This window comes from Pinus tabuliformis, chromosome 5_2, assembly GCF_031772625.1.
Source record: "Pinus tabuliformis cultivar Carrire ecotype Pingquan chromosome 5_2, CPIR1, whole genome shotgun sequence".
Lineage (NCBI taxonomy): Eukaryota > Viridiplantae > Streptophyta > Pinopsida > Pinales > Pinaceae > Pinus > Pinus tabuliformis.
In genome coordinates this window covers 116,363,587-116,390,576 of record NC_142306.1, presented here as the reverse complement: position 1 = coordinate 116,390,576, position 26,990 = coordinate 116,363,587, and the positions used below count along the sequence as shown (strand labels likewise).

The window sequence follows — 26,990 nt, the reverse complement described above, 5'->3', positions numbered from 1 at the left end:
TTGCTCCACTTGCCTTTGAGGCAAGCCCAGGTGCATTCCTTCCATATTTTGTACTCTTGCACCGGTTTATAATAAAATGGCTCAGTGGCTTTCATATTTTTGATTGTCATGGGTGTATTCTAATTTCTTTGAAATTTCAGTGGTGAAAAATTGTTATTTGCTTGCATATCATTGCTTTTCCTATTTTCGAACATTATAGCAATAAACTCTCTTCCTCCTGACAATGAGGTAACTAAAAAATAAATCACAAACAAAACTAAATAGGAGGATGAGAGCCAAATAAGGTACATTGTGCAAGAGGGTGAGAAGCAAAGACATAAGTAAACCCTTAGAATGAATCTAGATGCAAATGCCTCTTCACCCTCTTTGAAAAATAAAAAGATTTACAAACACATCAATAAACCTTTAAAATGGATCTAGATGTGAATGCCTCTTCTGCCTCTTCCCCTCCTTCCAAAGTAAGAAGATTCAACACAAAAATTCACGAAAAACCCATAAAAGAAAAAACAACTCTTAATTCAATGAGAAGTACATCAAACATGCAAGAAATAAACATTTACAACCATATATATTAACTATAAGATATAAATATGTGTATGTATTTAATTAATCACATACATTAGCTTTCCCACCGAGCGAAAAGCTAAAAAAACCGAATACTATATCCAACCAATCAAATTTACCATTCTAAATAAAACAAATCTAAAACTATAAGATAATTTCTTTCAAATTAATGAAATCACCAATGGTACGCTGCAAAGCGGACTAATGAAGTGTAAGATAGGTTTAGAGTATTAGTTTAGATGATAAACGGTCTCCTCACAGAGGTTGAGACAACTGGAATGATATTTTTTAATCCCTAATGCCTTTATGATAAGTATAGCTAGGGTTCCTTCACTATTTTGTTGTTGGCAGATGGAGGAAGATGAAACCTTTAGGGGTTACAAGGCAAAGGCTGCTAGTGCCAGGTATTATTCTTTGCGTAGGACTCTTCATTTTTATTCAAATGATAAAATATGGCATATAGACTATAAATCCGGGCTGCAAATCTGAGGTTTCGTGTAAGTAAATGCGATCCCTTCATGGAAAAAAAATGTGTTCCCTTAACATTTGACTATTTATCCAAGGTACACATATATAAATGCACTATTCAGCAGCATTCGATTCCCGGACGCTGTGCACTATTTTCCAAATCGACGATGTTAGTATGTTTTTTGTGCTGATCTCCTTCCAATCAGATGTTCGGGAGTCTGAAAGAGTTTATAGTCAGAATTTGCTCACTTATAATGAACCTCCCAAGTAACCCACTTTTATATATTTCAGTTTACAAACCCTAGTTTAGTTTGGATGTTTGCCCGTCCTCCCTGTCCCGAGTCAAGCCAAGGTTTATGCTGCTTTCTCGTTAACATTTGCTACCTAGCATTGAGATATAAATGTCTTATTGACGTTTTATATGTGTAAGGATACACTGTTCTTTTTAGACTTAGTTTACTTGGGTTTCATTGTAAACTTTGTACCCGGGTTTAGCAGTGAAATCTGGAGAAATCTCTCATATATTCTTACTTTTCACACTACATCATTACATCATTTATATTATTTTTGCATTCCCTTCATTTCATCAATTAAATCACACATTGGAATTAGTATCTGCTAAAAGTGGTCTTTTCCTGAACCAAGTTGCTTGTCTAAAGAAAAACATGCCAAATAATCACATGACTGCAAATCTCTTAGTTACAAGATGCTCGGGAACTTGTGATTATTCATTCACCTCTATGTGTCCCCAAGGATTGCCAACGAAGAATAGGAAATGACAGGAGATGCATTCTGAAATTGGAACAGCTAAGCTCGAGAAAGGACAATAAATTTGGGGTAGATGTCTTGGGGAATTGCAAGAAATAGGAAAAATAGTAGGCAACGATTTTTGCAAATGGAAAAGTTTCTATGTAAAATGTATCATCTTTTCATGATGCTTTCCCTTCATCTCATACAATGTGTGTTGGGTTTTGTTTCTGAGCTTTCCTTGTTTCGTAAGTGTTGCTTCAGGGTTTAGTGGGGTGGTATAGGGTTAGAAAGCTCTTATAATCCTTTTATATTTTTTTGGAATTTTTTTGTTTGGAATTTTTAAAACAAAAAGTGTGGTAATGCCAAACTTAGACTGTTGTTGGGTTTTGTAAATCACTCAGAAAGGATCTCAATGGTTTCTAGATATGCCTAGAGACCATTGAGATTTGTATGGATTTCCAAAAATGCCATGGGAATGGTCTTAGCATTTGTAGGCAAAATTGAAGGCTAGAAAAGTTGTCCAGACTTGCAAGAAGCGATAATCTGTATTCACTGATATATCTTTTCCTCTCACATATTAATATGCCAAAGAATATGACCCTTGTCATGACTCATTATGGAGGCTATGCATTGACTAAAAACTCTTGTCATTACAGAGGCTATACATTCTCCACAAATTAATGCTTAGTTGTTTTTTGAGGGTAGTTAAATTTGTCCTTGTGTTGAACATAAGATTTCATTTTTACTCAATTTCTAAGGGTTCATCTTGAAATTTGCAACAATTTTGTTATAGATCTTTGTATTTTGTTTGTATATGAACCGACAATCTCATGGTTTTAAGGCTTTTTGTATCTGAGAAATATGGTTTTCTGAAGTTTTTCTTCTAAAAAATGCTAAATGGATTAAAAGTGTACATTGGAGACTCATAGCAACATCAGAACCTAACATAATACCAAAGTAACTAGCTTTGTAGCTTTGTGCGAAGGTAAGAGGCTCGAAGGAATTAATAATTGATCTTTTTGTAGAGAAGAATCACCCCCCGATATCAGAGAAACAAACTTAAATACAAACCTTAGAATACCTCATTTTAAGGACAATGAGTTCCTTGAGGGGGTGGAACATGGGAGGGAAGATAAATGTGATATCCAAAAACACTAGAAAAACATGTTGACTTAACCTTTTGGTGCTAGCCATAATTAATGTTGAAGGAAGACTTGATAGAAATTGAGAATTCAAAACTTGAGGAGCTAGGTTACATTAGGAAAGTTAATGATCATCAATAATGCCTAATTTTAGGCCACCAACATATTTTATCAAAAAAGTTACTCATATTAATACCTCATGTTTGAACACATTGTTCAACATCACACATGAAAGATTTCCCCTCTACAATGTACATCACTTTTGTGTATGAAGAAATCCTCAATCATTGCTTTCACCCCATAACTTTCAATGACCATAATTTTTGCATATTTAGAGAATTATGTCAGATAACCCATGATTTTAGGTTATTGCAAAAAATCATATCCATTGGTGAAGATAAACTTCAATTATGTAATCTCTATGAAAGTTTCAAAATTTCAACATCTTTATTTCTTTGAAGCAATGTTACGAGACTTGGATCAGTCTTATTGGTCTTGGATTGGCTTGATTGAGGCAATGCTTGTCTTGGTTTAACAAAATCCAATGACTTGGTTGAGCTTGATGTTGTAAAATTAGATGCCTACCCATGGTCCCAACATGAAAAACAATAAGAATGCATATTTCACCTATTTGCACCAAAGGTTTTCAATCTTGTAATTCTTGATTAGAAGCTTCCTATTGTGCCTCTTGTATTCTATGAAGCTCCAAGGGGACTTTTTGGTGTTGAATATTGTGTGAGAGTTGGGGTTGTCTTATAGCCCTTTTGGGCTTTCTTATTTTTCTATTTATATTGTACTTCTTGTATTCTATGAAGCTCCAAGGGGACTTTTTGGTGTTGAATATTGTGTGAGAGTTGGGGTTGTCTTCTAGCCCTTTTGGGCTTTCTTATTTTTCTATTTATATTGAGTGTCTTGGAGGCTCTTATGACAATTGAAATGGCCCCACTGTTTCTCAGGGAATAATGGTTATGTTGGGCAGATTTTTGTAATAGTTGGCCCCATTATAGGGATTCCAAATGAGGTGGTCGAAATAGCCTAATGGAGTTCTTGGTAGTTGTTTATATCTTTTACTATCTAAAATCCATAGTTTTGATAATGGGCAGTGGTTTTGGTATAGTAGTTTTGGTTTTCTAAAGATTGAATCTCCATTTATAGATGCTCAACATCCTTGTGAAGTGAGTTTACAAGAGGCTCACAACATCTCTTAGCTTCTCTTTCATAAATCTTTTCCACCCTTTGATTGATCTCCTATTTTGAATAATGATGAATCTCCTATGAAGGCAATGTACAAGAGAATGCAACCATTGAACTTGATCGAGAGTAAATAGGCATTACAAAAAATGTTATCCAAGGGGAGCCTCCCCTCATAGATCTTGTTGCAATGACACTAACTACAATAGAAAGAAAACATGAAGATCAATATGGTGACAATGGCATCCATAAGTATGAGAATCTTACTAGGAAATCACCAATTATCTCTAGTTCTGATTAGAATTATCGGAGCTAGTTGTCTGAACTAACCCATGTTTGCCAAGCCCTGAAGTGATTGTTGGATTGACTGATTTGATTGGTTTGATATTGAACTAATTGATTTGATATTGAATCGATCGAATTAGCTGATCCAAGATCAATCTCGATTTGAACTACTCTATGACATGTGTAGGACAAGTGATGAAAGGAGCAGAATTCAAGGGATGAGTTTGATGATTGTTAAAAATGGCAACTAAGGCCAAACTCTGCATGGGTCATCTTATTTATGACATTTGATTTTTTTTGTTGGATTCCTCTCTCCAAAAGGTGTAGGATTGATCTAAAGATCAACCGATTCTGACATGTACAAATGAAGTTATGAATTTATTTTGATTATGGTCAAATTGTCAAGGTCGGCCAACAAACTTATGTAGGCTCAGAAGCCCAAAAGTCACGTCTACTCATCCTCAACGTTGCATATAAATAGGTGACTTAGCCTCATTTGGACACACTCATCTTCACACCTCTCTCTCTCTCTCTCCTCATTGATTGGGTACAGATTTTTGGGCCCCTCTCTCTCCACACGTCCAAAATTTCAGGAGAGCGAAATTTCAGGAGGCCGAAATTTCAGAAGAGCGAAATTTCACGGGGGGCAAAATTTCAGGAGAACGAAATTTCAGGAGGCCGAAATTTCAGGAGACCGAATTTCTAGACAATTTGACGAAGTGTGACCAACGTTGATTGCAGCTAGGGTTGGCCGCAGGTGGGCTGTTTGACTGGGCTGAATTTGACTGTTTTGAGGGTTGCTTTATCTTGCTATTTGGAGGCTGAATTTCACTGAAGTTGACCAATTTGCTGAGGGTCAAATCTGCCCTGTTGACCAGCGTTGACTTTTTGGTTAGGGCTCTTTTGTTGCTGTTCTAAATTATCAGATTTGTAAATTGTACTATCTCTCTTTGCTGAACTATTGAAGACTAAAAGAAGATTTGATCAAGGGTTTCCTCACATTGGGGTTTGTCCTTGGCTGGTGCCACATCTTGTGTCCTGTTGTCTTGGCTTGTCTTCTACTGTTTATGTTTATGTTCTATCTGCATTTTACGATCATGTTGATGTGATTGCTAATTTGAATATTGATACTGGGCTAATAAAGAAATTGAAGTAAAATTGCTCTAAAGCATAGAACATACCATTGCTGCCTAAAATTAACATGGTATCAGAGGTGAGGTGAAGACAAAGCCCAAGCAAGAGTGAAAGAGCAATCACCAAAGACAGTTGGACAAGGAAAAAAGGCTCAATGGGTTCCTCATTCTACTTCCTGGCTGAAGACAAGCTCCATGATAAATCTTATTATCATGGATGGAAGATTTCTCTTGATTTGACCTTGGAAGAAAAAGAAGTGATGGACTATGTGTAGGGTAAAATCCCTGAACCTCCTTCAAATGCACCAGCTGTTGCGAAGACCAAGTACAATAGGGCTGAAGTCAAAGCAAAGAAGATTATCAGGGATTCCATTGACAAGCATCTGGTGGCCTACATCTCCGAATTGAAGACCTCCAAGGAGATCTATGACAGGTTGGTCGACATGTTCAAGGTTAGTAATGCTAATCAAATTCTATTTCTCAAGAATAAGTTGAAGGATATTAAGAAGGGCAAGGACGATGATATTCAATCCTATTTCTTGAGGATTACTGAGATCAAGAATGATCTACTCTCGATTAGAGAAGTCATTCCTGACAGCGAACTTACTCTCACCACCCTTGGAGGACTCCCACCTGAGTGGTATGTATTTAGAACCACCGTCCTCAACAATGATCGAATTCCAGGGTTTGAAGAATTGATGTCGAGATGCATTCAAGAAGAAACAAGAATGGTGGAGCAAGAAATGCCTTCTAATAGAAGCAACCCCACTGCATTCTCCGCTCATGCCAAAAGGAGAAATAATGCAGGGTCTAAAGGTCATTTCCATGGAAAGCCTGGATCTAAGGGAGGAAGGAAGGGCAGGTGATTTGTTTGCAATAATTTTGGCCACTATGCAAGGGAGTGTCCAAATAGAAGGGACACATCGCATGGTGATGATCACAATCATTCCAGGGGCAACTTCAACCACAACGATCAAAGGAATGGCAGGTCAAATGGCAAAGGAAAAAGGAATGCGGGACATCAAGGAAATGGTCGACCCTCTAAGAAATCAAGGAACTCCAGGTATGAAGAATCAAATGTTGTTAACAATAAGCAAAAAGAGTACTATCTTATATCGACCCTCTCCACTGCCTCTCCTCCGGATACTTTGGGAAATTGGCTGATTGATAGTGGTGCCTCAAGGCACTTCAATGGATACAAGGAAGCCCTCTCTAATCTGATAGAAAAGGAGACAAACTTGGAGATCATCCTTGGAGACGATGCCACCTATCCCATGAAGGGAGTAGGGAATGTTACCCTTCAATTGAATCAAGGTAACACTATTCATTTGCAAGAAGTACTATATGTACCTGATCTCAAGAAGAACTTGGTGTCCATTTCAGCCATGGAGGACAAAGGATTCAAGGTGGCATTCATCGATGGAAAGGTACATGTTTGGAAAAGAAATTTTAAAGATGCTTTTACTCTTGGGTTCAGGGTTGACACTTTGTATCAAGTTGGAGGAAGTTCATTGGGAGCCATGTCTTGCGACACATCTTACATTTTGAACTATGGCACCGGAGGTTTGCCCATCTTCATTATAAGGCCCTACTCGATGTGAGACAGATGGTGACAGGTATGCTCGAGTTCAAAGTAGTGCTTGAAGGTGTATGTCCGGGATGTGCCGAAGGAAAACTTACAAGGGGACCATTCCCCTCAAGTAATAGCAAGACCATAGATATATTGCAATTGATCCACTTCGACATATTTGGTATGATGCCCGTAAACTCTTTGGGAGGATACTTATATTATCTCACCTTTACGGATGATTAATCTCGTAAGACCTGGATCTACTTCTTGAAGAAGAAGGATGAAGTGTTCACTTGGTTCTGACACTTCAAAGCCTTGATCGAAAACCAATCCAAGAAGAAAATCAAGATATTGAGGACTGATAATGGGACCGAGTACGAATCCAATGAATTCCAAGATTATTGCAGAGAAGCTAGAATTAAGAGGGAGACTACAACACCATACACTCTTGAACAAAATGTTGTGGCTGAAAGGAAGAATCACTTTATTGTAGAAGCAGTTCGTGTCATGCTTCATGATCATGGCCTTCCGAAGTTCCTATGGGATGAAGCTGCAAATACTGTTGTCTATGTTCAAAACCGATGCCCTCATCAAGCATTAGACTCCAAGACCCCTGAAGAAATGTTCACTGGGAAGAAACCCGATGTCTTTCATTTTAGAATTTTTGGAAGTCCCCGTATATTTTCATGTGCCGAAAGAGAAAAGAAGCAAATTGGGTGCACCTGGGAAGAAAGGAATCTTTGTGGGCTATAGTGAAAATTCTAAGGGATATAGAATTTATGTGGCTGGTCAAAAGGAAGTTGAGATAAGTAATGATGTCACGTTCAACGAAGATATGGACCTCAGGAAGATCAACAACCTTCCTATCCTAAGGAAGGACAAAGAAGCTGACACCGGAAATCAGGGTGCAAAAGAAGACGAAACGATGCCTGATGTTGATGAACCTATGGATCCTGTTGATTCTCCTCCTCATGAGCCCTCCTCCTCCAAAAGGAGACCCTTATGGCTTAGGGAGAGATGCTAAGAGACACATTGCACCAAGGGGGACTTTCCGAGAAAGTAAGAAGTCGAACAGGTATCAAGGATATTTGACCGCCATGAGCACTATCATTCAAAATGAGCCTTCATCATTCGAAGAAGTCGTGAACCATCAAGTATGGAAGGATGCTATGAATGAAGAATACGAGTCAATTATGAAGAATGATGTTTGGGGTGTGGTCCCTAGACACTAGGACAAATTGGTTGTCACCTCTAAGTGGCTCTACAAAATCAAGCATGGAGCTAATGGAAGTGCAGAAAAGTTCAAGGCTCGCTTTGTTGCTCGAGGCTTCTCTCAAAAAGAAGGTTTAGATTACAATGAGATATTTGCCCCTGTTGCCTGATACACCACCATCCGCTCGATCATAGCCCTTGCTTCCTCGCAAGGATGGAACCTACATCAGATGGATGTCAAGACCGCTTTCTTGCATGGTTCAATCAAAGAGGAAGTCTATGTGGAACAACCCGAGGGGTTTGAGGTTCATGATCAGGAATCTCATGTATGCAGGTTGAAGAAAGCTCTCTATGGATTGAAGCAAGCACCTCGGGCTTGGTATGAGAGGATCGATAGCTATCTGATGAAGTTGGGATTCACTAGAAGTGAAGCCGATCCAAACCTTTACTTTAAGGTTGAAAATGATAAACCTCTCATTCTGGTACTTTATGTGGACGACCTCTTTCTGACAGGTGCAGACCCTCTCATTCACAAATGTAAGAGGGTGGCTTCTGAATTTGAGATGCCTAGGACCGATGCAATATTTCCTAGGGTTGGAGGTCTGGCAAAAGCCAGGTGAAATTTCCCTCTCTCAAGGAAAATATGTTGTGAAGATATTGGAAAGATTTGGGATGGTCGACTGCAAGCCTGTGACTACTCCTTTGGAACTTAACTTTAAGAAGTTATGTGGTAGTGTTGCTGGACCTGAATTGGGAAATGCTTCTGAGTATCGTCAACTCATAGGAGCACTGATGTTCTTGGTGAACTCCCATCCAGACATATGTTTTGCAGTTAACACATTGAGCCAATATATGGTTGAGCCTTATCATATACATTGGATTGGTGCCAGGAATCTTCTGAGATATCTTCAGGGCACAGTCACTCATGGACTAAGATACACTGCAGGAGATGTGAGGCTGCATGGTTATTCTGATGCTAATTAGGCTTGCATTGTGGTGGATCGCAAGAGCACTTCTGAATGTTGTTCTTCTTTGGGTTCTACTTCGATATCCTGGATGAGCAGGAAGTAGAAATCGGTTGCCTTGAGCACCGCCAAGGCCGAATACATAACTGCTAGTATGACCTCCTGTGACGCTGCTTGGTTGAGAAAGCTCTTCAGTGAGCTGTTTGGACATGTGTTGGATACCACCGTGATCCTCTGCGACAACCAGAGTGGGATTCGATTATCAGAGAATCCCATGTTTCATGATCACTCCAAGCATATAGATATCAAACCACTTTATCCGGGATATGGTACAACGAGGAGCAATAAGGCTCCATTACATTGGGACTGATGAGCAGGTCGCCAATATTCTAACAAAGCCCTTGGGGAAGGTCAAGTTCTTGGCATTCCGAGAATGACTTGGAGTCGTGGAGTATGAGGGTCCTGTATGAGATGGACATTGAGCTCTGCGAGCTTCGAGGAGCTTGGGGTACTTCTTGGAGCAATGAACAACCATAGGGTGAGTGGTTCAACCTTCCCCTAGTGGTTTGCTGTGTACAGGGTGAGTGGTTCAGCCTTCCCCTGCAATACCCCTTGGCGATATGTAGGCAGGATGAGTGGTTCATCCTTCTCTTGCTAAGACATTCTACCCATGCAGTCTGGGACTCATGGGAAGTACCTCTCATCTGGCCAATGAGTAGGGAAATGAAGATAGGGACCATAGTACTTCCGATGGACGCATCGTGTACTACCCTACTCCTTATGCTAGGATGATTGATATTGATCCGGGATCAATTGGAATTGACTTTGGGTCAGTAAGAGCAGTATGAGACACTCTCTTTTGATTGGAACTGACTTCGAGTCAATAAGAGTGGTATGACACACTCTCCTTTGATTAAGACTGACTTCGGGTCAATAGAGAATGGTATCATACATTCTCAATCACTTCTTCTTCTTCTTCATAGTTCAGCAGAGCAGAGCGGTGCAGAGCAGTGCATTGATGGCAGAGATAGTACAGATTGGCAGATGGATTAGCAGATGGAGTTCTCCCAAGTTGAGAGGGAGTGTTAAAATTGGCAACTAGGGCCAAACTCCACATGGGTCATCTTATTTATGACAACTGATATTTTTCTTGGATTCCTCTCTATGTGAGGTGTAGGATTGATCTAAAGATCATTCGATTCTGACATGTACAAATGAAGTTATGATTTTTTTTTTGATTATGGTCAAATTGTCAAGGTCAACTAACAAACTTATGTAGGCTCAGAAGCCCAAAAGTCACGTCTATTCATCCTCAACATTGCATATAAATAGAAGTTGACTTAGCCTCATTTGGGGACACTCATCTTCACACTTCTCTCTCTCTCTCCCCTCATTGATTGGGTACTGATTTCTGGGCCTCTCTCTCTCCACACGTCCGAAATTTCAGGATAGCGAAATTTCAGGAGGCCAAGATTTCAGGAGAATGAATTTCAGGACAGTTTGACCAAGTGTTGACCAACGTTGACTGCAACTAGCGCTGACCACAGGTGGGCTGTTTGATTGGGCTGAATTTGATTGTTTTGAGGGTTGTTTTATCTTGTTGTTTGGAGGCTGAAGTTGACCAATTTGCTGAGGGTCAAATTTGCCCTGTTGACCATTGTTGACATTTCTGGTTAGGGCTCTTTTGTTGCTGTTATAAATTATCAGCTTTGTAAATTGTACTATATCTCTTTGCTGAACTATTGAAGACTAAAAGAAGATTTGATCAAGGGTTTCCCCACATTGGGGTTTGTCATTCGTTGGTGCCACATCTTGTGTCCTCTTGTCTTGGCTTGTCTTCTACTGTTTATGTTTATGTTCTATCTGCATTTTACTATCACGTTGATGTGATTGCTAATCTGAATATTGATACTGGGCTAATAAAGAAATTGAAGTAAAATTGCTCTAAAGCATAGAACATACGATTGTTGCCTAAAATTAACAATGATTAATCATGATGATGTGTATTTATCATTGATAAAGAAAATCAACACTAACAAAAAATCATTGAGAGTTTAAACATCAGAAACATAGACAAAAATCAACAAATTGTGACAAGCTTAAAAGACACAAAATAAATCCATCTTTTTATTTTTAAGTTATAAACCATGAACAACATCAAATACGCACATCTATGATTATCTTGAGGATAATGCATTCTTTTTAACCATAGGTTTAGCTCATGCTAAGTACTCTACAATCATAAGAGATATCTAGTTGTTAGAAGTGCATATTATCAATTGATTTCATGTTAGTTATAAAGTTTGGGTCTAATGGGATACCTGACATTGTATTATGGACCATGCACGCGAGTTTCATGAGGCCATTATTAGGGTAAAGTGATAGCCTACAAGAACTTATAGGCTAGCTTTTGGTGGTCTAATTTATTTAAAAAGATACAAAGGAGTTTATGAATATTCATAGTGTTTGTTAGAGAATTGAAAAGCCATCTAGGACAGATGAACTACCATTACATCTAGTTAGAGCACTTCAACCATTTTGATAAATGGGTTAGTGATTTCATTAGATCCATTAGCCTACCAACTCTACATTCTAGAGCTCCTTATGTCATCATTGAAACCACCTTTCTAGATGGGTAGAAGTAGCAACCATTGAGTATTGTTCAACAACTTGTTTTATTTTTGAGCACTTCATTACTTAGTTTGACTACCTTGAGAGTTTAACAAGTGATCAAGGTTTCCATTTTCTCTCACTCAAGAATATATGATCCAACACCACATGAGTTGTCTATATATTTTGCAAGCTAATGGTACAATAGAGGCTTCTAACAAAATATTGGCATATGGATTAACTAAGGTTTGTTCAACAAATTGGGTTGATTGGGATGAACAAATTCCAACATTGCTTTGGGCTTATAAAACAACCATAGAGAAGTTGAATAGGCACACATCTTTTTAGCTGGTTTATGGGTGAGAGGTAGTGATCCCTATCAAATTTAAGTGTTGAAAATAGCAACAAGAAAATCCCGATTTAATTTTCCCTTGAATTAAATTAGGAGAAAATTGTAATTCCATGTCACAAGACAACAAGAATGAGTTAAATAATTTAATTTCACTTAGTTGGCTCAATTAATTTGCGTCGAGGGCCTAACTTGAGTGATTTAGAGTGGTTCCTAAATTTTAGGAGCCTAAGTTGAGTTTAACTTGAGTTGTAATAGTTTAATTCAGTTAAACTGAGTTAAAGTTAGTTAAACTAGTTCCAACTATTGGAGGAACTAGTAGGAGGTCTAGTAGTGGGGTGCAGTTTTAGCATTCAACCAATTAACTAATAAATCAGCCATAATTAACTCAAACATGCATAAAATTCGAGTTACCCAGTTGAGATTGGAGTTCAAGGGCAGTGTACTATCAATTGTATAATTTTCCGAGTTGTACAAGTGTTGCATGTAGTCTGAGAAGGGCCTATAGGGATTGTGCAATTCAGGATGGGGGTTTACCTAATTAATAGGGGGCTAATTCCTTGAGAAATAGCGCAAGGAAATAAGTGCTTGGTAGGCAACAAAATTGGTTAAGTATTGATCAGAGCTTGTCTAGGAAGCAAGAGAGATAGATTATACTTGTGCAGAGATTGTTCAGGCTTGAACAAGAATTGTATTTCTTCTCTATTTTCTGACTAATGCAATAAAAATAGGAAGGGGTTTTGAGTAGTTTCTTTCCCCTTAGATAAATCTCTGAGCATATGTGATTGAATCTTGTCTCATGTTTATGTTGTGATTTTTCGATTGTTTAATTGTTTCCGCTGATGAGTAGAGTAGATTCAAGTCTTTTGTTTTAACATATTACATAAGCAGTTTGAATCTACAAGGAATTTCTACATGGTATCAGAGCTAGAATCATAGTAGACAAGAGAATTCAAAGTTTGTGTAGGAGGTTCGAATTACAAGATCAGTGTTGCAGGTTTTCTCCAGGACTGAGAAGATGACTTCCATTGGACTCAGGCTTGAGTATGCTCTGGAAGGAACCACAAATTTTGTGGCATGGAAGATTCGTATGGAGGCGGTATTAGATGATAATGGGATACTAGATTACATCAAGACATATGTAGTTAAACCCCTAGTAGTTAATGCCCAGGATCTCGCTCAGTGGAAGAAGGATGTGGCTAAAGCGAGGAGGATCATATTGGAGGGAGTTCAAGATCATATTGTCTCGAATCTCCACAGGAAAGAAACTCCATTCGCGATGTGGAAAACACTAACCAACTTGTTTGAGAACAATAATGACCATAGGAAGCTGGCACTGAAGGACAAGCTTCGTAGCATCAAGATGCAAAATAATGACACAATTCCGTAGTACCTGAGCAAGTTTACATAGTGTCATGATGAACTTGGTGGGGTTGGTGTGACTGTCCCTGAAGAAGATTTGGTAGCTCTAGCTTTGTTGGGTCTTCCCAAGAGCTGGCACAATTATCAGGATTTCGTGAATGGTAGAGACAAACTACCGAGTTGGGAGCGGTTATGGTTCGATCTAGTGCAGGAAGAAATAAGGCGGGACAACCAAGATGGGACCTCATCCAAAGAAGAGGAAGAGGACCTTGCATTAGTCAGCAAAGGAAAGAAAGCCAAGGGAAAGAAGTCCCAAGGCGAGGAGGGCAAGAAGAAAGACTTGTCCAACATCAAGTGCTTTCATTGTCATGAATTCAGGCACTATGCCACGAAATGTCCACAGAAGAAGGCAAGCAAGAAGGAGCTTGCAGTAGCAGCAGCAGGTGAAGCTCTAGCTTCACAATTCGAGCTTGATTTTACTCTCATTGCATGCATGGAAAGCACAGTAATGGGAAGCATGTGGTATCTCGACAACGGTGCGGGAGATAGAGATCTCTTTAGTGACTTGGAGGAGAAAGACCTCAAGTAGGACACTGAGTTTGGAGATGACAGGAGTATAGCGCAATCGACATTGGTACCATTACTTTTCAGAGGGAGTCTGGCTCCCCTCTCAAGCTCAAGAATGTGATGTATGTACCAGGTCTAAAGAAGAATCTTGTTTCCGTTGCGGTATTGGAAGACCGTGGCTACACTGTGATATTTAACAAAGGAAAGGTTTTCCTTAGACACATCTCCACGGGACAAGTGAAGCAGTCGGTGTGTAAGTCAAGAACTTATATGCACTTGAGGTCGAAGATGCATGCAAAGCCTTGAGGAGCAAGGCAAAGGTTAGAGACTTGGTGGTTGAGAGGGAGCATAATTTACCTCTCAAAATGGAGCCTTAGAAGTAGCCTCAACAAGTTGTGGAGCAACCACAATTGGAGAAGCAAAGAGGAGACAGAGTGGAAACATCCACTCAAGCAGAGACCTCTAGTAGGGGAAAATTTCGAGCTAAGTGGGTAGAGGGAGCACATGCAGCCATACCTCCAGGTGTGAGGTGGGGCGATGTGAAACAGTAGTCTCAAGAGTTGCAAAAATTTGGGCAAGGTCCATTGAGGTTTTTTTGTCTCATGGATCATTCCCTTGCTACGGGGGCCCACAATATTCTGTAGCAGGCTATGTCACATGGTTCGAGTTCGAATTCGAGTTCGACAACAATTAAGTTGGATTCGAATTCGTATTTTCCGATCAGGTTCGAATGAGGTTCGACATTAGGTTCGACTATACATATTTTTCAATATATATATATATTTATATATATATCTATATATGACAAAATAATAGAAAATTCAAAATCGATCCATAAACACATGAATACAAATATGTTTACGTTTTTGTTGGCAATGGCATATTAAGATTCGAATTTAAATAAATGATAAAATAGTGAAATTCAAATATAAATAAAAATGGGTGAATCATACCACTGCTCAGTGCTATGTTTATTACCAGACTTTTCAGTATTTATATCAGACCTTTAATTAGTTTAGCAGTCCTCCAAATTTTAATAAAATGCCAAACAATGTACTAAGTTAAAGTTTGAACAATGGGTGAATCATACCACTGCTCAGTGCTATGTTTATTACCAGACTTTTCAGTATTTATATCAGACCTTTAATTAGTTTAGCAGTCCTCCAAATTTTAATAAAATGCCAAACAATGTACTAAGTTAAAGTTTGAACAATGCAAATAACCTTCCAATTATATAAGATGACAACTGATTAGTTTTTAGGCCACTATGAGATGTATTATGACACTGTACAGTGGCTACCAACCGGATGCATTTACATATGATATAATGATTAATTATGCTTGCAAGACAAGGAAGCTTGGAGGCGCACTTCAGTTCTTGGATAAAATGAAAGAAGAAGGGATTAAGCCTCTGTATGGTACTTATGCTCATCTCCTTAAGGGAATCCTCTTCGACAAAGATTTTGAGGAAGCATATTCATTCCTGATTCAACAGAGTGGAATGGATCCCAATTTGGATTCAGTAAACTATGAGTATTTGATCAGGATTTGTCACAAAGTAGGCCTAGAGGAAGAAGCACACCATCTTTTCACAGAGATGAAAGCTAAGGGTTTGGAACTTCTAGATGACAAATTGTACACACAGATTTTACATGAGAATAATGAGCCAAAACCAATTTGAAAACAATTTAGTACAAGTGTTGATTTTCCATTTAATATGGATATCCATCATTACCAATAGATTCAGCCGAGTTTACTGTAGGAATGTCACATCATTTCAGGTATGCACCAAAGGCGTTTCTTAGTAAGATAATTTTGTAGCATTTGCTGCGCATTTTGGCCTGATGGTAAATTTCATAGGAACTTCAAAAAAGATAGTTCCTCGATTTCAGCTGTAGTGCATGAATTTTCATAGGTAAAAATCGATCCATTATTCAAATCATGCAGAAAATCTGAGCATGCAGATGCAGATGTTCGATAAAACTGCCAAAAAAACCATCGAACCTAAAAAAAAACCGTTGAAATTCGCGTTAAAATACGTACAGGTTCGATTTTTCAGGTTCGATTAGGTTCGAATTCGTTCAGGTTAGCCGTTCAGGTTCGACTTTCAGGTTTGGCGAACCTGAACGAATTTCAAATTTTTTTCAGGTTCGCCGAATTTCAAACCTAAACCTTTAGGTTCGTCGAACCCTGTGACATAGTTAGCAGGAGGATCAATGTCAGTCAGATACTGAATGCAGAGCAAGAGGCTCAATAGCAAAGTCAACAACAACACAATTTTACTAGTAGTTAGTTGCAGATTGATTCGGTGATTACTTTTTTTTATGCTCTTCAGTTGCAGATGTTGCAGTAGCAACAAAAACAATCCGAAGTGGTGCATGCAATACATTCCAAATGTGCTGGATCGGGTAGATGCGAATCCGTTTCTTGTTGAGAGGGAGTGTTGAAAATAACAAGAAGAAAATCTTGATTTAATTTTCCCTTGAATTAAATTAGGAGAAAATTGTAATTCAACATTACAAGACAACAAGAATGAGTTAACGAAGTTAGTTTCACTTAGTTGGCACAGTTAATTCGAGTTGAGGGCCTAATTTGAGTCATGTACAGTAGTTCCTAAATTTTAGGAGCCTAGGTTGAGTTTAATTTGAGTTGTAATAGTTTAATTCAATTAAACTTAGTTAAACTAGTTCCAACTGTTGGAGGAACTAGTAGGATGTCTAGCAGTGGGGTGCAGCTTCAGTGTTCAACCAGTTTATTGATAAATCAACCATAATTAACTCATGCATGCATAAAATTCGTGTTACTCAGTTGAGATTGGAGTTCAAGGGTAGTGTACTATCAATTGTATAATTTTCTGAGTTGTATAGGTGGTGCATGCAGTTAGAGAAGGGCGTATAGGGATTGCACAATTCAGGATGGGGATTTCCCTAATTAATAGGGGGCTAATTCCCTTAGAAACAACGCAAGGAAATAGGAGCTTGGTAGACAACATAATTGGTTAAGTAATGACCAGAGCTTGTCTAGGAAGCAAAAGAGATAGATTTTTCTTGTGCCTAGTCCCAGGCTTGAACAAGCTTTGTATTTCTTCTCTATTTTATGATTAATGCAATACAAATAGGGAGGGGTTTGAGCAGTTGCTTTTCCCTTAGATAAATCTCTGAGCATATGTGATTGAATCTTGTCTCATGTTTATGTTGTGATTTCTCGATCGTTTAATTGTTTCCGCTGATGAGTAGAGTAGATTCAAGTCTTTTGTTTTAGCATATTACATGAGTAGTTTGAATCTACAAGGAATTTCTATATTAAGGTTCCTAGTCTATTTTTTGCACAAGCTACCCACATGACTAAAGAAGATTTTGTGGTAGTTAATCGAGTTGATGTAGTTAGAGGAATCTAGATTTGTAGCCCAGTCCCACCAAACTATTAAAAAAGCCAAACAAAAGTCATGTCATGATCACAACTTCAAGACAAAATTGTTTGCTAAGAGATATGGTTTTACTGAATGATAGTAAGGTACCTAAAACACCCATGGATTCTACAAATGAACTAGTTAAGCCCATTCCTAGTTGCGAACACTGAAGCTTTTGGTGTAGTCCAATTGGCTTAACAGGATGGTGTTCTTAGGTTGGGATGGGTCAATCACGCTTGCTTGAAGCTTTGTACCCCGATCCCTTCAATTTGAAATTTCATGCACCACTCCTATTTGGAGGAGTCCCATTAGATTAGTTTTTGTCCATTTTGGTTTTGTTCCTTTTAGTTCAATCCCATTTTTAGTTTTGTCTCTTTTCCTACAGTGTGAGTGCTCTATTGAGTTGGGTTTTACCCACGTTTTGCTTCCTTCTACAATTTGGTTGAGTTGTGGTTGCATCCTAGTGGTCAAGGCGGAGTAAGTCTAGTTCGTTTAGCAATGGCCACATCTTTGTGGTTGCAGAGAAGAGTTAACCATGTCTACTTAATCATATGTATCTACCTCAATCGTCTGTTTTGGTTGGGATCTTTACCAATTGAATTTAGTTTCATCATTTTATGATCACTTGTGATGGGTTTTGAAGTTTTGAGAGTGTGTCCATGCTTGCAAATATTAATTTAGTTAGATAAGGAATCAATTGTGTTGGTTTTAGGTGAAAGTCATGGGATGAAGGTGATGGCCAAATAAGAAGAATAGTTTGTAGGGATTATTCATGTGTCTAAGTCAAAACTTTAATTACCAATTGTGTCGGGAAGGGAAAGACCCATGTTTAAATCCTTTGCATCTCTGGAGGGATACCTGCCCCACCAACTAATAGTAAATGCAATGGGGGGTTTTTAACTCTAGTATGTAACCATTTTTTCTCAATTTTCTTCTGTGTGTTGTGGTGATGAGCTCTCATTCACATTACAACTTTGTGCCCATGCTACAACAACAAAAACTCTTTGAATTGCTCAATAGTTTTGGCCCTCACTACTCAAGTCTACCAAAGAAGAGCACAACAACAATCTATAGCATTGGGAAAGGTCATCGAGTAGGATGGATACAGTGAATGGGCAATTAGTGCTTAGTTTTGTGCCCTAAAGGGAAAGGAAGCCCTAGTAGGGGAAATTCTGGATCCATTGGTGGAGGTCCCTATGGATCTCCTGGGAAAAGTCGAGCGTACTTGATTGATCATGCATGATTTTGCTGATGGTGATTTGTTTTTGAATTTGTTGCCATCGTTGCGTGCGGACCAAGTCCTTTTTTAGAATGACGAGATTGCTTATGTCTAGAAGTTTGAGTTCACCACTATGGGTCTCCCCTTTGATGAGTTTGGTAAGACTTTTGCTTTTCAGTAGTATAAGTGAAGTTTCTCGATGCACTATCTTTTTAGTAAGTCAGGTACATCAAAATGACTTGTTGTTAGATTGGGCTTACCCTATTCATGCCCAAGATATTTATTTGTGCATATAATTATCTATGGAGATGTAGGATGTGCATAATCACTTTAGATAGTTGGGAAGCATGGCAAAAGACTAGGGGAATTGAGCTTGTATGAGAAGCATGGTACTAATGGAGGAGGTCTTGGGGTGATCATTCATTTAATTAGGGATGAGTAAATTCCACCTTGTGAAGCAGGGGTATGCGAACCCAGGGGTGGGGTTCGCGTACTTGTACCTGATTCGCGCACCCATGCACCAAAAACGGGTTTGGGTTCTTCTAAAACGCACCCTTTCGAACCTGGTTTGGGTATGGAGAATCCGATACTCTGAAATTTAAAATTGGGTTCTTTCTTTGTGACGTGTACTCGGTACCTCGTAAAAAAGTGCATGGTTCCTTGAAAACGGGTACGTGAAGGTTTCTCTTACTTAGTCAGTCATGGATGATGGATGAGCATGAACCTTCATACGAGAGTGCCTCCTTAGAGTGCCTTTTGATTGATGAGCTTAGTGATGTTGATCATGATGACATGGATGCTGATGAGTGATGACATGGCTTGATGAAGCCAAATCAATTATCTTGAGACTTGTTCATTGTTCAGTTTCATTTTTTTTTGGAATTTTATATTTCATGTGTGGAAATTCCTTAAGGAAAATTTTGAATGTAGTATGACAGTGGAGTCCTGGACATATGATATATATCTATTATCACGATTCATATCTCTCTGCTTGATATTAAATTTGAAATTTCAATGTGAACGTCAATGTTTTAATTTTCTTCTTGTTAATTGGAAGATTTCGAAATTCATAATTCATAATTCAAATTTCATATATATTATAATTTATGTCACAGATATATATATATATATATATATATATATATATATATATATATATATAAGCTATAATATAGTATATACTCTCGATGAACCCATGCACCCTGTTTCAAAAAGTGACGTACCCATCCTCGTACCAGTACTTGTACTCGAACTCGCGTTTCTTGGCAACTTACATTCCACTTGTCAGATCATGAGCTATTGCCTCATGTGGAAGTCTACTAAAGGCAATTGTTCCTTAGACAGTTTGTTAGTTATGGAGTTTGATATTCAAGGTGTATGCTTGAACTAGCGCACCATCCTAATGAACAAGCTGATGGTTGCCCACAAAAATTCCCATGCAACGAGCAATACTTTCATTTATGGCTACTTAACTTTTCCCCCTACCATGTTTAAATGGCAACCTTTATAGGATTGGAAACTTCAATCTACCCATAGGTGGACCATTGTTGCAGTATGATATGAACCTTGGTGGGTCTTTAAGGTGCTCAAAACATTTTCTTTAATGACACAACTTTTGTGAGGTGGTATGGTAGGCTGATAATTGCCATAAATGTTTTCAAATTGATGCCCAAGTGTATGGAGGAAGGATTTGGTTTATCATGGACAAAGACAACACATGTGTGCCCCAAAGCAATAGATAGAGATAAATTCAAGGTTTTTCCCTTGCCTTTCTACCTTAGTAAGCAGGTGTTGGACAAGGGAGTTTGCTCATGGCTAGATGTACATAAGGCCACGTGGGCCATTTGTATAGTCTATATTTTACCAGAAGTGTTGGCATATCCCTAGGTTAGAGCAAAGGAGAAACAAATAGTCCCTAAGGAAGAGGTGTTGAGGAAAAGAAAGGGGATGAAGACAGGTTTTGATTAGGGCGAGGCGTAGTGCAAAGTTCTACCAATAATATTTCACAGTTGCATGAAGCTACATGGAGCACATGACCTCTATGTCGGGTAGCTCTCAAATGATATGACGTTCTATGGTTGAGATTTGAAGCAGTGTTAGGTGCTTTTTAGAGCTTCCTACAAGGTGATATCCCTCATAAGAAACTTAAGACTATGCAACTACTCAATGTTGCAATACCCTCTATTCCATCCAAGTCACCATATCCATAAAGTTGTGTCCTAGCACTACACATGCCACAACTCTCATTAATTCCATTGTTCAATCATCAATGTTTTAGTTGACTACAAGTTGTTTTGTGCAAGGCCTTATATAATGAGCTAGCATATTTGCAAAAAGACAAGGTTGCCTTTTGTTGAGAAGACATTGAAAGCTTTCTAGAAGTATGAGGAGATGAAACCCTTCACCATTTAAATGGTCCGTATTGAGGTGACACTCTAGATCAATGTTATCAAATTCAGACCAATCATTGAATTGGTAATTTGATTGACCCTAAAAATGTGAAATGGATTGGATCTGGCAAAAAAATGGACCAAAACGCTAGTCTAACAAAAAAAGACATAAAATTTTCGAATTAGATAAAAAAAACAAACATATATATTCATGCACATCCATAAGAATCCAAACCATTTATAAACAAATATGCAAAGTTTTGCATTTATAGAGCAAGAGTGCATATAACCAAAATATCTCTTAGTGTAATGCATCTCTAAATCAAAAGACATCAATAGATAGGCTCTAAATGGCATCTAGAGTCCAAAAATAGGCATAGTACTACTAATGACTATCACGAGAATCATTAAAATCCTCATCCTCCTCACCCTTAGGCTTAGAAGTAGACTATATAGTGGGATTCTGACTTGAGTCCACTGGTCTCGATGGTAGTGATACCTCTCCTTGTGGAAGTGGGTCCAAGTACATCCAAGAAGGGTCTTTATTGTCAAATGCTATTGCCTGACTATCCACAACCCACTCTAATGATGGATCAAAATCATCCAAACTATGTTGCTTGATTCATAGGTCTTGTTCAACAATTGGTTGTGCCTCAACCTAATGTTGTACTGAACGTAAACCATGTCATTAAACCATTTTTGCTCCAAATGGTTCTGCTTCTTGGTGTGTACATGCTCAAAAAACACTCCAATTTTGCTCACACCTCGAAGCATTGCATGTCTGGCCGAATATCTAAATTGCAAATTAAGGCATTGGCTACCAAATTGTTGTCACAAATAGGCTGCAATAAGAATTGAAGGCGAAGAAGTTTTAGCAAATGACTTTGAAACTTGGACTTAAGTTTTAACTCTTGCAATGAATAATAATTTGAAAGTTGAAATTTCTTACTCGGTGGATCCTTTGTTCTGCTTCTTATAGCCATAGACATGCCAAAGGTACCAATGCTCTCATTGATATTCAAGAACTTGTTATGTATCTTGTCTTGAGTCATGGAATCAAGGACCATGTGGTCAATGCATATGTACAATCCCTCTTGTATTTCTCCATCTACAAATCTTTTGTGTAATGGTAACTTCAAAGTTCGAAAGATTAAAAAATATTCATTAATTGATTTTGAATGTTTGGCTAAGACTTTATAATGAATTAGAACTTAGAAACTTTGAAATTACATACCTTGGGCTTAAGTAAAAGCCAACTGCATGTACAAGTCTATGGAGTTCTTTGTTCAATCTTTCATCAATGAATTCTCCATAGAGGAAGATACTTTTGTTTTTTATTTCCACATGTTGACTTTATTGCCTCTTTGGCTTGATTCATGGCCTCATAAACAAAACACATTGTGGGTTTATCAACATCCCCATCCGCAACACTCTCACAAGAGGCTCACTAAATAGCACTATCTCTTCAACCTTTCTCCAAAAACGTTTTTTAAACACTTTGTCAACCACTTGTTTCCCTTCAACCTTTTTGCTCCATTGATATGCATGCCATTCATCATATGAAAACATCTTCCACAAGTTAGCGTTTTGCTGAACAAGAGATTGCAACGAAAGAAAGTGTAATGGTTGATCGAACAAGCTCTTTACTCCCTAATGCTTTTCCTCATAAGGTTCAAAATCCATGAGTGATTGTAGATATACCTAGTTATGGCTTTGCTAATATTCTCAAGTGTGAGGTCCAAACAATGGGCTACACATGAATTCCACCAAATGGTGGGATGTTTTTCCTTCAAAATCCTTTCAGTTGCAACATAGTTGGAGGCACTATCTGTGGTCACTTGCACAACATTCTCTACCCCCACTTCATCCAAAAGACGGAATAGTAATTGTGTATCTTTCACCTGATTAGATGCATCCACATATTTGAGAAACATTGTACCTTTTAGGAAAGCAATTAAGAAATTTAGAATGGTATGGGATCATCCTTTTGTCAATCCATCGCACATAATTGGACACCCTGTTCATGATTGCTTGAACTTTGAGGTATTCATCTATTCTTTGTACCTCATTTTGAAAAAGTGGCCTATTGATATCATGAAAACTAGCGGCTTTAAAGCTCGGGCCACAAGCCTTTGAAGCTATAGCATCAGTCATATGTTGATGATATTCAGAATTAGTGGCATTGAAAGGTATGTCTACATCATACCACTATCTTGGAATGCATTCCCAAGCAACCTCCTTCTCTATCTTCTTCCATTTAGCATCAAGGGTGGGTTGAGCACCAGGGGTGGTGTGGGGTGCAAAGAAAGAGTCAAGCCCTTTGTGTGCCCTCTTCAAATTGAATGATCTAGGGCCATAAACATGTTCATCTCCAATTCCAACAAGAAAATTGGAGGATCCTTCAAAATTATGTATATGCGCTTCAAGTTGAGGGCCATTGTAAACAACATCATCCTTTTGACTTTTTCTCTTCTTTTTCAACTTTCTGGATCTTGCCTTTCTTTGCTTGGAAGGCTTCGATTAGACCTTCCATCTCCTTTTTAGTTCAAGAGAGACTTTGCTACAAGGTTCTACTTGGCCTCTTTCATGGATTTATTGTTCTTTAATTCGTATGGATATCCCACCTTTAATTCTCTTCCCACGATAGTTGCATATCTTTAACTCCTCTTCATCGATCCAACATGGATTCATGGCCATTTGGATGAAGAGGGGATGAAGATATGCAACTATCATGGGAAGAGAGTTAAAGGTGGGGGTATCCATAAGATTAAAGAACACTTAGCACATGAAAGAGACCAAGTAGAACTTGTGGCAAAGCCTCTCTTGAGCTAAATAGGGAGCTGCGAGGTCTTATTAAAGTCTTCCAAACAGGGAAGGGCAAGACCAAGAAGGTTGAGAAAGACAGGGAAAAGTCTAAAGGATGATGTTTTTTACAATGGCCCTAAACTTGAAAAGCATATGCCTAGTTTGAAGAATCCTCTGGTTTCTTGTTGGAATTGGAGATAACCATGTTTCTAACCTTAGTTCATCTAGTTTGAAGAGGGCACGCAAAAGGTTTAAATTTTTCATTGTACCCCGCACCACCCTTGGTGCTGAATTGACCCTTGATACTAAATGGAAAGAAGATATAGAACAAGGTTACTTTGGAATGCATTGGTCGATGGTGGTATGATGCAAACACACCTTTCATTTTCACTGATTATGCATATTATTAAACTATGGTTGATGTCGTAGCTTCATGCGTCCAAAACTTCAAAGGCCCTAGTTTTCATGATATCACTGGGCCACTTTTACAAAATGAAGTCCAAAGGATAGACGAATACCTCATAGAGTTCAAGCGACCATGGATTAAAAAAGGGTGGACAATTATGTTTGATGGAAGATCTTGCGATATTTTAAATTTCTTATTGCTTACCCAAAAGGTACCATGTTTCTCAAATCATCTAATTAGGTGAAGAATACATAACTATAATTTCATCCTTTGGGAAGTGTTTGAGGAAGTGGGGGTGAGAATGTTGTACTGGTGATCATAGATAATGCCTCCAATTATGTTGGAGGAAAAACACCCTATCATTTGGTAGACTCTGTGTATCCCATCATTTGGACCTCATGTTTGACGATATTGGTAGAATTAAGTGGGTGAAGTGTGTGGAAGAAGCAAAAGCCAAAATTGGGTACATTTACAACCACTCATGGGTTTTGAACCTTGTGAAGAAAAACACTATAGGTAAAGAGCTTGTTTGGTTAGCCATTACATGATTTGCAACAAACTTTCCTAGGTTGCAATCCCTTGTTCAACAAAAAGCCAAATTGCGGAAGGTGTTTTCATGCGATGAATGGAATGCATTTAAGTGGAGCAAAAAGGCTAAAGGGAACATGTTGTTGACAAATTGTTCGAAAAATGTTTTTGGAGAAAGGCAAAGGAGAATTATTTATGAGCTTGTCATGAGAGTGTTGCAGATGGTGGATGGCAATAACCCAATAATGAAGTTTGTTTATGAAGCCATGGATCAGGCCAAAGAGGCAATAAAGTCATCATATGGGAATAAAAGACAAAATTATCTTCCTTTATGAATAATTATTGATGAAAGATTAAACAAACAACTCCATAGACCTTTACATGCAACTGGCTATTATGTAAGCCCGATGCATGTAATTTCAAAGTTTTTAAATTGTGTTATTCATTACAAATGCTTAGGCAAACATTTAGCATCAATTGATGAAATATTTTTCTTTTGAACTTTGAAGGTACCATTACACAAGATTTTGAAGTAGATAGGAAGGTAAAGAGGGATTGTACAGGCGCATGGAGTGCATGGTCCTTGATCCTAAGACTCAAGACGAGATACATAGCAAGCTCTTGAATTTCTCAATGAGAGCAGGTACCTTTGGCATGTCTATGGCTATAAGAAGTAGAACAAAGGATCTGTCGGGTAATAAATTTCAGAGTTTTAAATTATATTATTCCTTGCAAGAGTTGAGTTCAGGTTTCAAAGTTGTTTGCTAAGCCTAAAACTTCTTTGCCTTCAACTCTTATTGTAGACTATTGGTGGCAATGGTTTGGTAGCTAGTGCCTAGATTTGCAAAAACTTGCAATTCAGATATTCAGGAAGGCATGCAATGCTGTAAGTGTCAATGGAATTGGAGTGTTTTTGAGCATATACACACCAATAAGTAGAAGCATTTGAACAAAAATGATTGAATGGCATGGTTAATGGTTTATGTTCAATACAACCTTAGGTTGAGGCATGACCGATTACTGAGTAAAACCCTTCAATCAAACAACATAGTTTTGGGTGACTTTGATTTATCATTAGAGTGGGTTGTGGAGAGTCAAGCACCAACATTCGATAATGAAGATCTTTTTTGGATGGACTTGGATCCATTTCCATAGGGAGAGGTATTACTACCTTTAGGGTTAGGGGAATCAAGCTGGGTCCCGTTATAGAATCTATTCATTATGAGCCTGAGGATGACGAGGATGAGGATTCTGTTGATGTTGATGATAGTAATTAGTAGTACTATGCTTATTTTTGGATTCGCTATGGCATAGATTAGTAGTCTTGCAAAGGTTTGGCAAAACGCTAGAATGGCATTACGCGTGACAAGTGCCCATTGTCACCTCCGGATGAGTCTCCACTCCTTAGGCCAACTTCTAAAATGCCATGGGAGGCTTCCCTACACAAACGAAACACACCACCACAACATTAGTACACCAATGCCTATAAAACTCTAATGGGTGATGGGGTCTAGGAGTTAGTTTAAATGATTACCAAATCTGAAAACGATATTCTACACAAACGAAACACACCACCACAAGATTTGTACACCAATGCCTATAAATCTGTTTTGGGTGATGGGCTCTAGGAGTCAGTTTAAATGATTACCAATCTGAAAACGATATTCTACAACTGAAAATAACAGACCAGCAATCAAATCACTCAATAAATTAGTGAATAAAGCCTTGAAAATGCACCAAATTGAGTGTTAGGAAACCCTTATCAATTAGGAGTTGATTACCCTTGATTATGCCTTTAGTATATGTCTGTAAACAATACTTTTGTTTGTTGTTTTGGACTTGTAAGTCTGATTTTCTGCAGAAAATCGTAGGACCAACAAGCTAAGGCCCACTTCCAGGTTGCCCACAAGCCTAAAAATATGCAAATGAAGTGTGGCTATGGGTTGGAAGTGTAGTACTCTGAAATACCTTTACAATGAGCCGGGCACCTCAAAACACCGAGTATTCCTTGAGATATTCAAATTTGAAAAATAACACTTAGCTATGGGGTCAAATCCTCACTAGG

General features: G+C 38.3%; 1 long non-coding RNA gene across 3 annotated transcripts in view; it reads left to right on the top strand.

Annotated features, from left to right (window-relative positions):
• Positions 1-754: 754 nt before the first annotated feature.
• Positions 755-26,990, top strand: part of LOC149157771 (uncharacterized) — a 42,057-nt gene continuing 15,821 nt past the window's right edge. The window contains exon 1 of one of the 3 annotated variants that reach the window (XR_016261639.1): positions 755-968. This is a non-coding gene — a long non-coding RNA (uncharacterized LOC149157771). The remainder of the gene's footprint in view (positions 969-26,990) is intronic. The other 2 variants (XR_016261640.1, XR_016261641.1) reach the window with 2 other exon arrangements.